This window comes from Trachypithecus francoisi, unplaced genomic scaffold (genome assembly GCF_009764315.1).
Source record: "Trachypithecus francoisi isolate TF-2019V2 unplaced genomic scaffold, Tfra_2.0 Lachesis_group1, whole genome shotgun sequence".
Taxonomy (NCBI): Eukaryota; Metazoa; Chordata; class Mammalia; order Primates; family Cercopithecidae; genus Trachypithecus; species Trachypithecus francoisi.
In genome coordinates, this window is record NW_022681454.1 from 48,683,166 (window position 1) to 48,695,603 (window position 12,438).

The window sequence follows — 12,438 nt, forward strand, 5'->3', positions numbered from 1 at the left end:
CCCGTCTCGGCCTCCCAAAGTGCTGGGATTACAGGCTTGAGCCACCGCGCCCGGCCTTAAATAGGTGATTCTGAATTTTCAAGTTTCCTCCTGGCCTGAAGGAGTTAAGCTGTCAGTTATCTACCCAATGGCTTAGACATGGAGAAAAGAGACCACAATACATAATACTCCAGGTTCTTTTTTATATGGAGGAAAAACTGAATTCATTTTAATTTAAAAGTCTGAACTCAGATTCTTAGAAGAGGCAAACCAAGGAAAGTATAAAACGACTTACTGATAAGAAATATCTTCTGCCATTAGAGATGGTTGGAGCTAGTCAGTAAACAAAGCCAACACATGAAGTAATAAATACGGCGTTGTAGTTAACCATGCCTTGCTAAGTCACCTATCACCATAGCATCTAGACCCTTTGCCAGTGAATCTACCTTAACTAGACTCCAGACACTGCAGTACTAATGTAGTGTACTGAATCGTACCATAGTGCCTGCACAGAGGGAGCATTTCTTCCTAAATACCCTTTTAGTACCATGGAGGACTAAGGCGGGGGGAGAATGGAGCCCAATATGCTATTGGACAGAGGCCTCACTTAATTCCATGCCAACTTGGCAATGCCACTGTCTGAGATACTTGAGTCCCTCAGGCTAGGTCCGAGAGCAGTTTTCAAACATGAGAAGAGAGCTTGGCAGGCACAGGGAAAATGGTTTTCTTTGCCCCAAGGCCTGAATTGCTGGATTGGGTATTTACACTGCCTGGGTTTGCCAGATTATCACTCCGTTTTTCCTTTTAGGCCACTTTAGCTGTGTAGATTCTGCCTGTGTGCAACTAAAAGGAAAAGCTGTTTCTCCACCAATGTTGTTACTGCTAACTTTTCTCTTAAAATGTAAATTTGGCCCCTTGGGGCCTTGTGTATTCGTGACAAGGTTTATGTCAGTTTGATAGGGAAAAATGTCAGATCTACATTCAAGAACCTGGGAAACATTGGAAAGTCACTTTTCCCTTGAAAAGCAATAGTTCACTACAGACCAGTTGGGAAAAGAAGAGCATTGTATCTGCACGAGGGCTTACAGATTGGCTAAAAAGAAGTAACTGGAAGGAGCAAGAGAAATTATAAAGTGTTTCTTTTATTTCTGTTTCCTATTTTCAAGCCATCCTGTTCATGTTGCAAAGGCAGTATAGTGGAAAGATTACCCAACTAGGAGATTGGAGACCTTCATTTGAATCTTGATCCTGACACTAACTTGCTGGATGACTTTGAACTAGCTACTTAACTATTCAGGGTTTCCTCCTACCTAATGTTGGAGAGTTGAACTTGATGCTGTCTAGAAGGTCCCTGCTAGGTAGAATATTTGGTAGTTCATCTGAGTCTATTCTGTTTTGTGGCTCTAATCCACACCTGAGTGGAGCCATTCATTTTATCACTTCCCTTTTTCATCCATTCATACCACAAACAGGTGTTAGGTCCTTTCTCTTCAGTTTCTATTTTTTAAAGTAGTCCCTACTAACTATCTTTATCTTCTTAAGGCTTCTTAGTGCCTTAGCCTTTCTTAATGGCTACAGTGCTTCTTTGAAGGTCCTGAACTTTCTCTCTATGAGTGAATGACTTTTTTTCATCTTTTCTCAGCTTCCTTTGAGGCTGGTGCATTTGACATGGTTGACCTTGTACTTCAAGATATTTCTGTCTCTCCCTGACTCCCTCTGTGATACTCACAATACCAACTCTTCCTTCATCTCTAGTTGCTTCTTCTAGAAGATCTGGTTGCAGTCTTTCTCTGGGCTTTAGAATCATCCAGTCAGCCATGGCCTGGATTTTTCCTGTTGTATATTTCAACAAACACCCACAATCAGCAAGAGTGAGCCACATTTATCTCCTTGCTTCTGAAACCAATGCCTTGAAATGACATCTGATTCCTATAAAAAGTGACCGATCTTCCTAATCACCAAGACCAGAATTCTTGGTCTTTTAAAATTATTTTCTCCTCTTTACCATAGCATATCTAAAAAATCATCAGATTCTTCAGATTTCACCAGCAAATTGACACTTATATGCCCCCTTCTTTTCCATGTGTATTTCACCATCTGTTTCCTCTTATTTAGTCGGTCAGTAAAAGTTAACTGATTTCTGAGTGAAAGGTACTGGCTTACAGGCTGTGAGAGAAGGGAAGATGTGGAAGATATGGTATTTCCCTTTAAATAGTAACAACTCAAAAGAAGTTTCATTTATTAGTTACAAATTATAATTAATTAAAAGGAAAAGTAGAAAGTAAAAGTAAAAAAATTAAAAGGTAATTTAATTACAAAGAAAAGTAGAAAGAGATAGGTGACAAAAGAGAGGAAAATACACTATTTGGGAGTTCGTGATAGCTACAAAATATATCTTTGCCAATTTTAATTCATCTCAAATTCTGGTTATTTTATATTTCCAAATAGTTCTTTCTTGTCGGTCTAAATTACATTTGTAGTTCTCATTTCTTTCTTTCTCCTCTGTGTTTCAGGCAAGGCACTTCCTGTCTGATACCCTGCTCTCAGCGTGTGTATTCTCCGGCAGCTCTTCAGGTAGCTGAAGTCTCTTATGACGTTTTCATTTTTCCTTTTTGGTAGCTTTGCAATCCTTATTGTAGAAGCATTGTATACTTTCTGCCTGGATAGGGGAACTGTAGTATACTTCCAGATCTATATCACTTTTATTTCATTCTCCATTTATTCTCACCTAAGTGCTATACTCAATCAACAAACAGTTTACATGCCTGTTGTTTGCTCTGTGGTAAGAGTTGGGTATAGAATGTTGACTGGGACTTGCTTCTGTCCTCAAAGTTATTGTATGTTAGTAACAAAGTTAGACACATAAATAATTTTAATTTATTATGATAACATGCTACAATAACTCTTGTTAACATTTATTGAGAACTAAGTATGTCCCAGGCATTGTTCTATATTTCTTACGTATATTAATTCATTTAATCCTCACTAAATATAGGAGATCAATACTGTTGTTATCCCTATTTCACAGATGAGGAAGCTGAGACACAATCATGGTAGAGCAAGATTTAAAAGTAGGCAGTCTGACTCCCGATCCCTCACTCATCCACTACTGTAGACAGCCTTCTCTGTGTTTCATTAGCACATAACAAGAATTCATGCTACTGGAGTACAAAGCAGGGTTTGTAATATCAATAAAGGGGACAGTTTCATAGTGTTTTAGCTGAGTCTTGAGAAAAAAGTAGAGTTTTAGTGAAGGAAGAAAGAAAGGCACTACATGCTGTTTGTATGTTTGAAGGGGTTGCTGTTAAGAGGGTCTAATAGGTAAAGATCCTGTTGTGGAAAATGAATCTGGGAAGGACTAAAAATGGAACACTAACATTTAAAGAACGGAGGAAGAGAAGCAGTTGTGGAGAGTGAGAAAGAGTAGAGATAAAGCAGAAAAAATCCTAGAGAGTTTAGTATCATGACCAGGAACTAGGCATTTCAAAAAGGAAGAAACGATCAACAGTGACGAATGAGAAGAGCTGGAAGGAATGTAGATGGAGAAAAGCCTAGAGATTTGTTACCTAGGAAGCTAGTAATGACCTCAGAGAATGCAGAATGGTAGAGGTGGAAGCAAAACTTAGAGGATTATTGAAAAAAATGAGAAAAGTAGAAAAGTCGAAGCAGGAAGTGCAGACATTTCCTATACCAATGTAGACATATTTGTGTTTATATACATACACATATTCGTGTGTGTTCCTAGTATTCTTTAATGCACAATGTTGAGGTTATCCTTTAAAAAAAGATTAATTTAGCAAAAGATAGAAAAGCAAATCTGAAAAGAGAATATATTCCTTGCAATTACAGACTACGCTTAATAAGTAATACTTAATTTAGTAGACTGTAGCTTGTGACAACATGGGAAGTGCATCCAGCAGATTCATAGTAGTTCTTACTGGGGTACGTGTTTACACTGTTGCTAACAAACTATTTGGGCAAGTTATTTATTGTATCTGGACTAGTTCCTTATCTTCCAAGAACTAAATGATTAAGTATCATCTAACATTTTAGGATGCTCTGATCTCCTTTTAACTCATAGAAATCACCAAAGTTAGACAGCTAATGATCACTCTTTTAAATATTTCCTCCTTCATGATATGGGAAATGATTTTTAACACCACTTTAGCCCAGTAATTCAGACATCTCACGTTGTATATGCATGCGTGTGTTCATTGCAGTGCTATTCACAACAGCAGAAACAGAGAAAAAACTTAGGTGCCCCTCAGTGGTGAAATGGATAAAGAAAATGTGGTATCTATACACCATGGCATACTATGCAGCCATAAAAAAGAATGAAATCATGCCCTTTGCAGCAACACGGATGCAGCTGGAAGCCCCATTATCCTAACTGAACTAACTTAGAAACAGAAAATCAAATACTGCATATTCTCACTTTTGAGTGGGAGATAAACATGGAGTACTCATAGACATAAAGTTAAAAACACTGGGGTCTAGTGGAGGGTGGAGGATGGGAGACTTGTAAGGGTCAAAAAACTACCTATGGGCACTATGCTCATTAACTGGGTGACAGGATCATCTATATACCCCAGACCTCAGCATGACACAATATACCCATGTAACAAACCTGCACTTGTACCCCCCGAATCTAAAAGTCAAAATTATTTTTTAAAAAAGAAAATATCTCAGAGTCTTGTCTTCTGGATTTTCTTCATTTCAACAGTTTGCCTTCTTTTCTTTCTTGTTCAGTTGCTTAGATTTAAACTTCCTCAGAGTCTCAGTCAAAAGGATGAGTTTATTCAGCTGGAAGAATTGAACCTTGAAAGTATACCCTTTAACCTTAAGTTTTAAAAAATTGGGTTACAAATTAGAATATAAAGTTTTATTCATCTCTAAACATACTAACAAAGCAATTGATCTTTTAAACAGAAAATTATCAATCACTAAGGAGGCTACCAGAAATAGAAATATTTACACATTGTAATCAGATACCTCTGGTGATTTATGAGTATCTGGAAGTCCTACTGAACCATCAGCTATTTGACATTATGTAGAGTTGCGTGAATCTAGGTGACTTGTTCCTTGGAAATACTTAGTTAGTACGGACCTGAAGTACTTCTAGTGTGAATTCTATCCTAATGTCTGTAAGAGCATTGGGTGGAAAAGAGATGTGCCTACACACACACAACGTTCTGCACATGGAGTCATTAATTAATAAACTGGTTGAAGCACCTAGAAGGGTTCAAAATGTCCAATAGCATCTTACTCAAGGAAATTTGTTTCTCCAATGGAAAGCATCCAAAACAAACAAACAAAAAACAAAACAAGTAGAACAAACAAATGGAGAAAATAGAAAGGCAGAGAATAGCAGAAACCTTGAGTCCCTTTATGTTCCTTAAAATGTTTTTGATTATTTTTGTTTTAATTCATTGAGCAAATATTTATGGAGTTCCATCTGTATGCTATGATAAGCTCTAAGATTACATTAATAGATTAAATAGCCCCCTCCCCCCATCAAAAAAAAATCCCTACTCTCATTAGCTTCTTTTAAATTTATACCACTGCTTAATGGGAATGAGCCCAGTTGAATTTTTTCAGTAATGTATTTTAAAATGAGCTTTATTTTCAAAAACAATTTTAGATTTACAAAAAAATTGAAAAGATAGTTCAGAGAGTTCTCATACACTCCACACTGTTTCCCCTATTGTTATCTTTCAATAGGATATATTTACCATGATTAATGAACCAATATTGATACATTATTTTTAACACCTATAGTTTATTTATATTTTTGAAATTTTCAATTAGTGTCTTATTTCTGTTCCAGGCTACCATCCAATCCAGAATACCACATTACATTTAGTAATCATGTTTCTATCACTTCTTAGGTACTTTATACAAGTCATCTCATTTAGTCCTAACAAGAACCCTGTAAGGTGAATACTACTATTGCCTCATTTTATATATGAGAAAATCGAGGGTTGGAGAAGTTAAGTAACTTGCCTAAAATTATGCTTAGTTATATTGTGAAGCTGAAATAAAAACTCAAGTTGTCTCGCCTTTAACTCCTATGCATACTCTTCTACTGTACCATCTTGAGTCTTAATACTTTTTTTGTTTCAGCAAAGCAACCACTCTATCTGAATTACTTTTTGAGTTTAGACCTTAGGGGTACTATTGTCTTAACACTGATTGACAAAATTTAAAATATTTTATTTTACTAATGATATATATCCATCATTGAGAAAAATAAGTAAGTCGTGAAAGTCCTAACCCAACACATTTTAAATACCAACAGAGATAACCACATTTTGTAAATAAAAAATGTAATTTTATCCAATTTTTCTATTCATTTTGATTGTAATCTACATTTTATTTTCACTTAAAAAGCTCATGACTATTTGATGTATATTTTTTCTTCTCTTTCTCTTTTGTTAGCCTTTGCCACCACATTGGTTTGGATCATTATTGCTTTTTATAGGACAATTTAAAAATGCCTTTATTGATTGTTCCATTGTCTCTCCTTGACTGTTTCATGTTACTTCCTGCTCAAACAAACAAAAACAAAAACCAAAAACCTGAGAAAGATAATCTGTGATCTGATCCCATCCTGCTTTTTCCACCCCATCCCTCACTTCCCACTCTGAGTGTACCCCAGCCATACTGGGTAATTTTTTGCTGATTGGATGTGCCATGTGCTGTCTCCTTTGTCAGAACCTTTGTTTATGCTTTTTCACCCAGGGAATGCCCTTTCCTGCATCTCCACTAGTCAAAACTCTTTAAGGTTCAACTCAAAATCCACCTTGTCATTGAAACCTCCCTTGGGTCCTCTAGCGCAGTCATCTCTTTCCTGGCTCTGCTCTTAGGTACTTAACCCAGAAGAGATATTATGTGTTCTAGATTAAAGGTTCCTTGAGGGCTGTACTCTTGTGTCCATCATCTTTGTATCTTCTGGGCATTACTTAAGTGTATTGCTCAATGTTTGCCTAATACACGAGATAGATTGATGGATAGATGGATGGATAGGTAGGTAGATCAATCGATTGATTGATTGATAAAGGGGGCACCAATAATGCATTAAAAATGTACTTAATGCTAAAATTTCAGAATAATTATAATACTGTGACTCTGGGCTTCACTGCATTTTTAAGGTGTGGGAAAATTAAACAAACCAAAGAGAATGCTCATAGCACTCAGGTAATTTTCCTGCCATTATTTCTATTTTGGGATAGAAAAAAAAAATCTGGCTGGATTCTTAAGTTAGCATAAAAATGACTTGGATGTTATGACACAATAATGCCCAGAAATAGTGGGGAAATTAAAACACTCCATAATAGTTTTAAATGGAATTTAGATTTATGACTAAAAGTGTTGCACTAGAAGATACTAAAGGCATATTATTTCACTTTTAATTTGGCTCTTGAGAATAATGGGGAGATGGCTGAGGAATTAAATACCAGAGCAAAACAAAATAGAATATAACCACAATAGGCCCATGCTGTTACAAAGGAAAGCTTTTATCCAGCACAGAGCTGTATCGGATCTTGATTCAGTGAAGCTTAGGGCTCCTGTGGTGTTTTCCTCTTCAAAGCCCTGTGCAAACACGAACAAAGTTAATCTAATTAACTTATTAGCTTTTTAAGCTAGTGGTACCAATTAGTCACCTCATCAGACTCTGGCTTGGGTCTCATTGCGCAGTACATAGCTATAAAGGGGCTTTCATCAAAACCCCCAGGAGTACAGCGCATGGCATTTGTGTGTGTTTTCAAGAGAATGGCAGAAAGAACCATGTGCAAGGCAATTATGGGGAATCCTCTCTGGGAAAACTTTAATCATAGTGACCGTTCTCATCAGCTTTTTCTAGAAAGGAAATCGCATATTAGCTTTCATTCTGGAAGTGTGAACCCTTCCTTTCACCTGAGTCTGGAGAATAATTATAAATCTTAGACTTATACTCCTGGATGCCCATGGAGGAGAAAGCCTCACCAGCAACAGGGAATCATAGAAGGTCTAGCAGTTTGGGTGGTATTTTTTTAAAGGGGGAGAAAAGGGGATTCAAGCAGGGTGCAGTGAGAATAGTGATCCCAAAATGCAGCCCTTTAGGAAGACTTCCAGAGAAACAATGGGGAAGGAATAAATAAAAAGAAAGTTATAAATTCATCTATTTGCTCTTCCCTGACCCTTGCTTTTACTCCTCTTCACTGCAACTACCCTGGGAAAGGCACAATACTTTCCCCTGTCACAATATTGAGAAAAATTGAAATGGGGAAGAAAGACCACCAGATGCTTTATTGTCTTAGACGTTTCCACATAATTAGCTGCGAATAAAGGGCCTCTGCATGGTTTCATTGCATTGAATGAACTTGGATATTGCTACACAGTAGTGTGTTTTATGATTCATGCTCAGTTATCCTGTGGCTTTTTGAAAACTGCCAGCTACTTTATCACTGCCGGCCAAGCCTGGTCCCACCACTTAAAATGCAGCAATGCAAAGTTAACTGTGCATGACAGATGTCCATGAAATTGTTTAACACACACATACACGCTCACACAGAGCACAAAGCTGGCTCTGGCCCCCTTATGAGTCTTGCTGGCTCAATGTCCTTATTAAACATAAATAAAAACTATAGGGATAGGAAAGAAAGAAAAATTCATGAAACAACCAAAAAGAGGGCACATTTTGGACTGTGGTTACATTGGATGCATTTAGAATTTCAAAAGGCTCTTGAAAAAGTTAGAAATAATGAAGTCATGAGAAAAGCAAAGAACTGGTGTGTTTGGAGGTTAGGTTAGGAAATTGGGTATTTGAGGTCATCTTCTTTTCCCTCTGAACTGATATCACCAAAGCATTATTGTGTCTCCTCCCTTCAGTCTTCAGTCCTGTGTGCCATGGAAAGCGATTTCTTAGTGCGGTCTCTCATCTGTTTTATACCTTGACATCTTCTCTCTAATGCTCCCATTTATTTTAAGTACTGTGTATCTTATATTTTGACTCCATTGTTCACCCGCCTTCTTCACTCTACATGCCAGCTCCCTTGAACTTTTTGGCTTTTGCAGAAGGAAAATACTTTTCCTACTCACTCTCTATTTTTGTAGAACAATTTTTATGTCATATCGCATTGTGAGTTTTGATGTAAGTGCCTGTCTCCCTTACCAGATTCAAAGCTCTTTGAGTGCTGAGGCTGTGACTTACTCATCATTGTATCAGGGTCAAAATAGTAGCTAACATAAAGTAGATGCTCAACCAATGTATAGTGGACATCAAGGTCGACCGAGAGAAAATCAAGCCTGCCAGGGTAGGTGGGTGAATGCACACTTCCAGTAGTTCCTTTGAGTGAGGCTTCCTATGTCTTGGTTTTATACATTACTTTTTGGCAGTGACATGCTCTATTTTCTCGAAAACTCTGATGAATTACTTTTCAGAAGTAAAGGGATTAAAAAGGACAAGAAGTTGGTAAAGAGCATGGTGGGCTGGGTTGGAGATAAGTCTCAACGTCGATCAGTTCTATCCCTGGACATTTGTGAAGAGAGTCTCCCTCTGTTGCCCAGGCTGGAGTGTAGTGGCGTGATCTCGGCTCACTGCAACTTCCACCTCCTGCATTCAAGCGATTCTCATGCCTCAGCCTCCTGAGTAGCTGGGATTACAGATGTGTACCACCACGCCCAGCTAATTTTTGTATTTTTAGTAGAGATGGGGTTTCACCATATTGACTAGGCTGATCTCGAACTCCTGGCCTTATATGACCTTCCTGCCTTGGCCCCCAAATTGTAGCACCCCATTTTTGACAGTGGTACACAGTGCTTGTTTTACTCTTTCTCTCTCAAATCTTTCAGTCATTTACCACATCTTGGGGTGTGTATTAGTCAGCTCGGGCTGCCATGACAAAATACTACAGACAGGGTGGCTTAAGCAACAGAAATTTATTTCTCACAGTTCTGGAGTCTGGAAGTTCAAGACAAATGTGTCACCAAGTTAGATTTCATTCCAAGACTTCTCCTTGCATGAGGAGGTTGTCATTACCCTGTCTGTGTGTTTACATGACCCTTCTCTTTGACATTCAACAACCACCAAAATTGCTCTTCTAAAAAAATGCAAGAGGACCTACTCATGGTGCTGGGATAGAAACATGGAAAAATATAAGTAGAGATATAATATGCTATACAGAAGCTACATTCAGAATCTCTAGAACTTTTTGGGACAAATAAGCAAATACTCGCCATAGAAATAAAATGAGAAAATGTCCATGAAATATCCACCGTGAGGATTCTGAGTTTTTGATATCCATTTTCCCTCCCTTTTTCCCCTTAACTTACGACATGAAGGAGAAATGCAACTTCCCTTCAGGCTGGCTGGCAGCCAGCAGTCAGACCCAGTTCAGTCAGCGGACTCTGGGTGATGGGACGAGTAACCCCAGCTCCCCTTCTTCCTGAAACCTGTGTTTCAGAAATGCTTTGCAATGGAGTTTAGTCTTCTGTGCTCTGGCAAGGGAATCCAGCGTTTACAAAGAGCCTCTTGGTAAATTGTGATACTCCTGTACCCAGGAATCATAACTTGGAGAGGAGGAGAGTCATGGGCACCTTCTCCCAAATCCAAGAGGATAAATTTCACATTTTTGTTGATATGTTTTCCCATAATTGTATACTGTTGTTCTTTATGAGAGAGGTTAATGTCCCCAAAAGGAGGATTGATGAATATGCTTTTTATCATGTTCTTTAAATCTGGAGTAATTTATTTTGCCTTTTAAAGTATTTTGTGGTATGTTTTTAAGATTGTGCACTAAGGCATTATTACTAAAAAAAAAACCTCTGAACTCTTTCTTTAACTTTCAAGACGCCTCTTCCCTCAACTTAATATATTCCTTATCATTATTAAGGGAGCCAAACTCTTTGACTCCTTGTAAAACTGTTTATCCCCCTTGGGGAACATAAAGTATCTCAAAAGGGTACCAACGCAATCTTGGGGGAAAGAAAAGAAAATGGGTGAAGGCCCCAAATGTGTGTGAGTTTGTGTGTATGTTATAAGTTTGTGCAAATTGTGTATGTGTGCTGGGAGGGATTGTGTATTGTGTGTGTGAATTGTGAGTGTATGTGGATTGTATATACTTTGTGGATGTGTGGAGTGTGTGTGTTTGTGTGTGGATTCTGGGAGTGTGTGTACTGTGTATGTGTGGTGGGTGTGAGTGTGAGGACTGGGTGAGTGTGGATTGTGTATGAGTGTGTGTGTGTGTGTGGGCTGCATATGGGTGTGGGTGTGTGAGCGTGTGGTGTGTGTGTGTGTGTGGACTGTGGGTGGCCTGCTCAACATTTTGGTGGATGTTTCATTCCCACCCCTTTTACTACGACCCTGGTCAGACCACTTTTATGCCCGTGACAGCTTCATGAAGCACAAAACATGGAGCAATACATGGCATGAAATTGGCAACAAAGCCGAGCAAAAGGAGGAACAATTCTCTGGCAGGATGTGTTCACAATATGGCTGATTGGATCTGGAAGCAGATGCCAGCAGCGGGTATTGTCCTAGTGACTGAAAAGACATGACCCCTGAGAAACCGAAGACAAGGAGGCTCTCCTCCCGAACCAAGGGGGAGGGGAGAAGAGGTGAAACCAATGAATAAATCAGGCCATGAAAACCGGGGAGAAAAGAAAATGCTAAAGAGGACTTTTTATGGGGAAAAGGGGGCAGTTCAGTATGCAATCGCTCTCACTCCCCAGCTAGCTGAACACTTTCTCAGACAATGGCTTTTTAACAGATGGGAGACCTAGTGAAAGAAGCCAACTTTTGCGCAGTGGAGAATCCCTGTTTGTTTAGTCTGCTGCTTGGGCAGGTGTCTGGAGAAAGGCGATCTAGCAGGTTAAGTGCTTCTGTGCCAATTTAATATGGAGCAGCCAGGATGTGAGAGGCGACTGGTTTTATTGGGGAGGACTGGGCTCATTAGAGTGGTTTCTGAATTTCTGAAGAAATGCTTCCTGAAGTGCCAGCTCTCCCCCGCCCCCTTGCTGCTCACTCCCTCACCTCTCTCTCATCAGCCCTGGGAGCCAAAAAATCTGTTGAAGGGCTGTCCATCAAGTAAAGGATGAAGGAGGGATGGGAACATACCACAGCCTGCATTCTCAAACCACACATTGTACTTCCAAATACGTTTTAAACACACAGGGCAATGAAATGGCCTTAACAGTGAAATGTAATCTTATTTCCATCAAGTGGGCTTTCTGGAGTTTTACATGAAATAGAGAGGGCTTTGCATTGTCTAACAGATTCTGGAGCTCTTGAGATGTGGCTGCTACCCCTAGAAGTTCTTGGCTTGGTTTCTTGTACTGTCTAGTACTTGGAGCCATGGCTGGGGTGTCTGTGAATTCACTCTTCAGTATTAACAACCTTGCTCTTCCAGAATCTCAAGAAGGTGAATGTGCTTTTTCAGAAATGAAAAAAACACCTGCAGAAGAAAAGTGTGTGGGTGG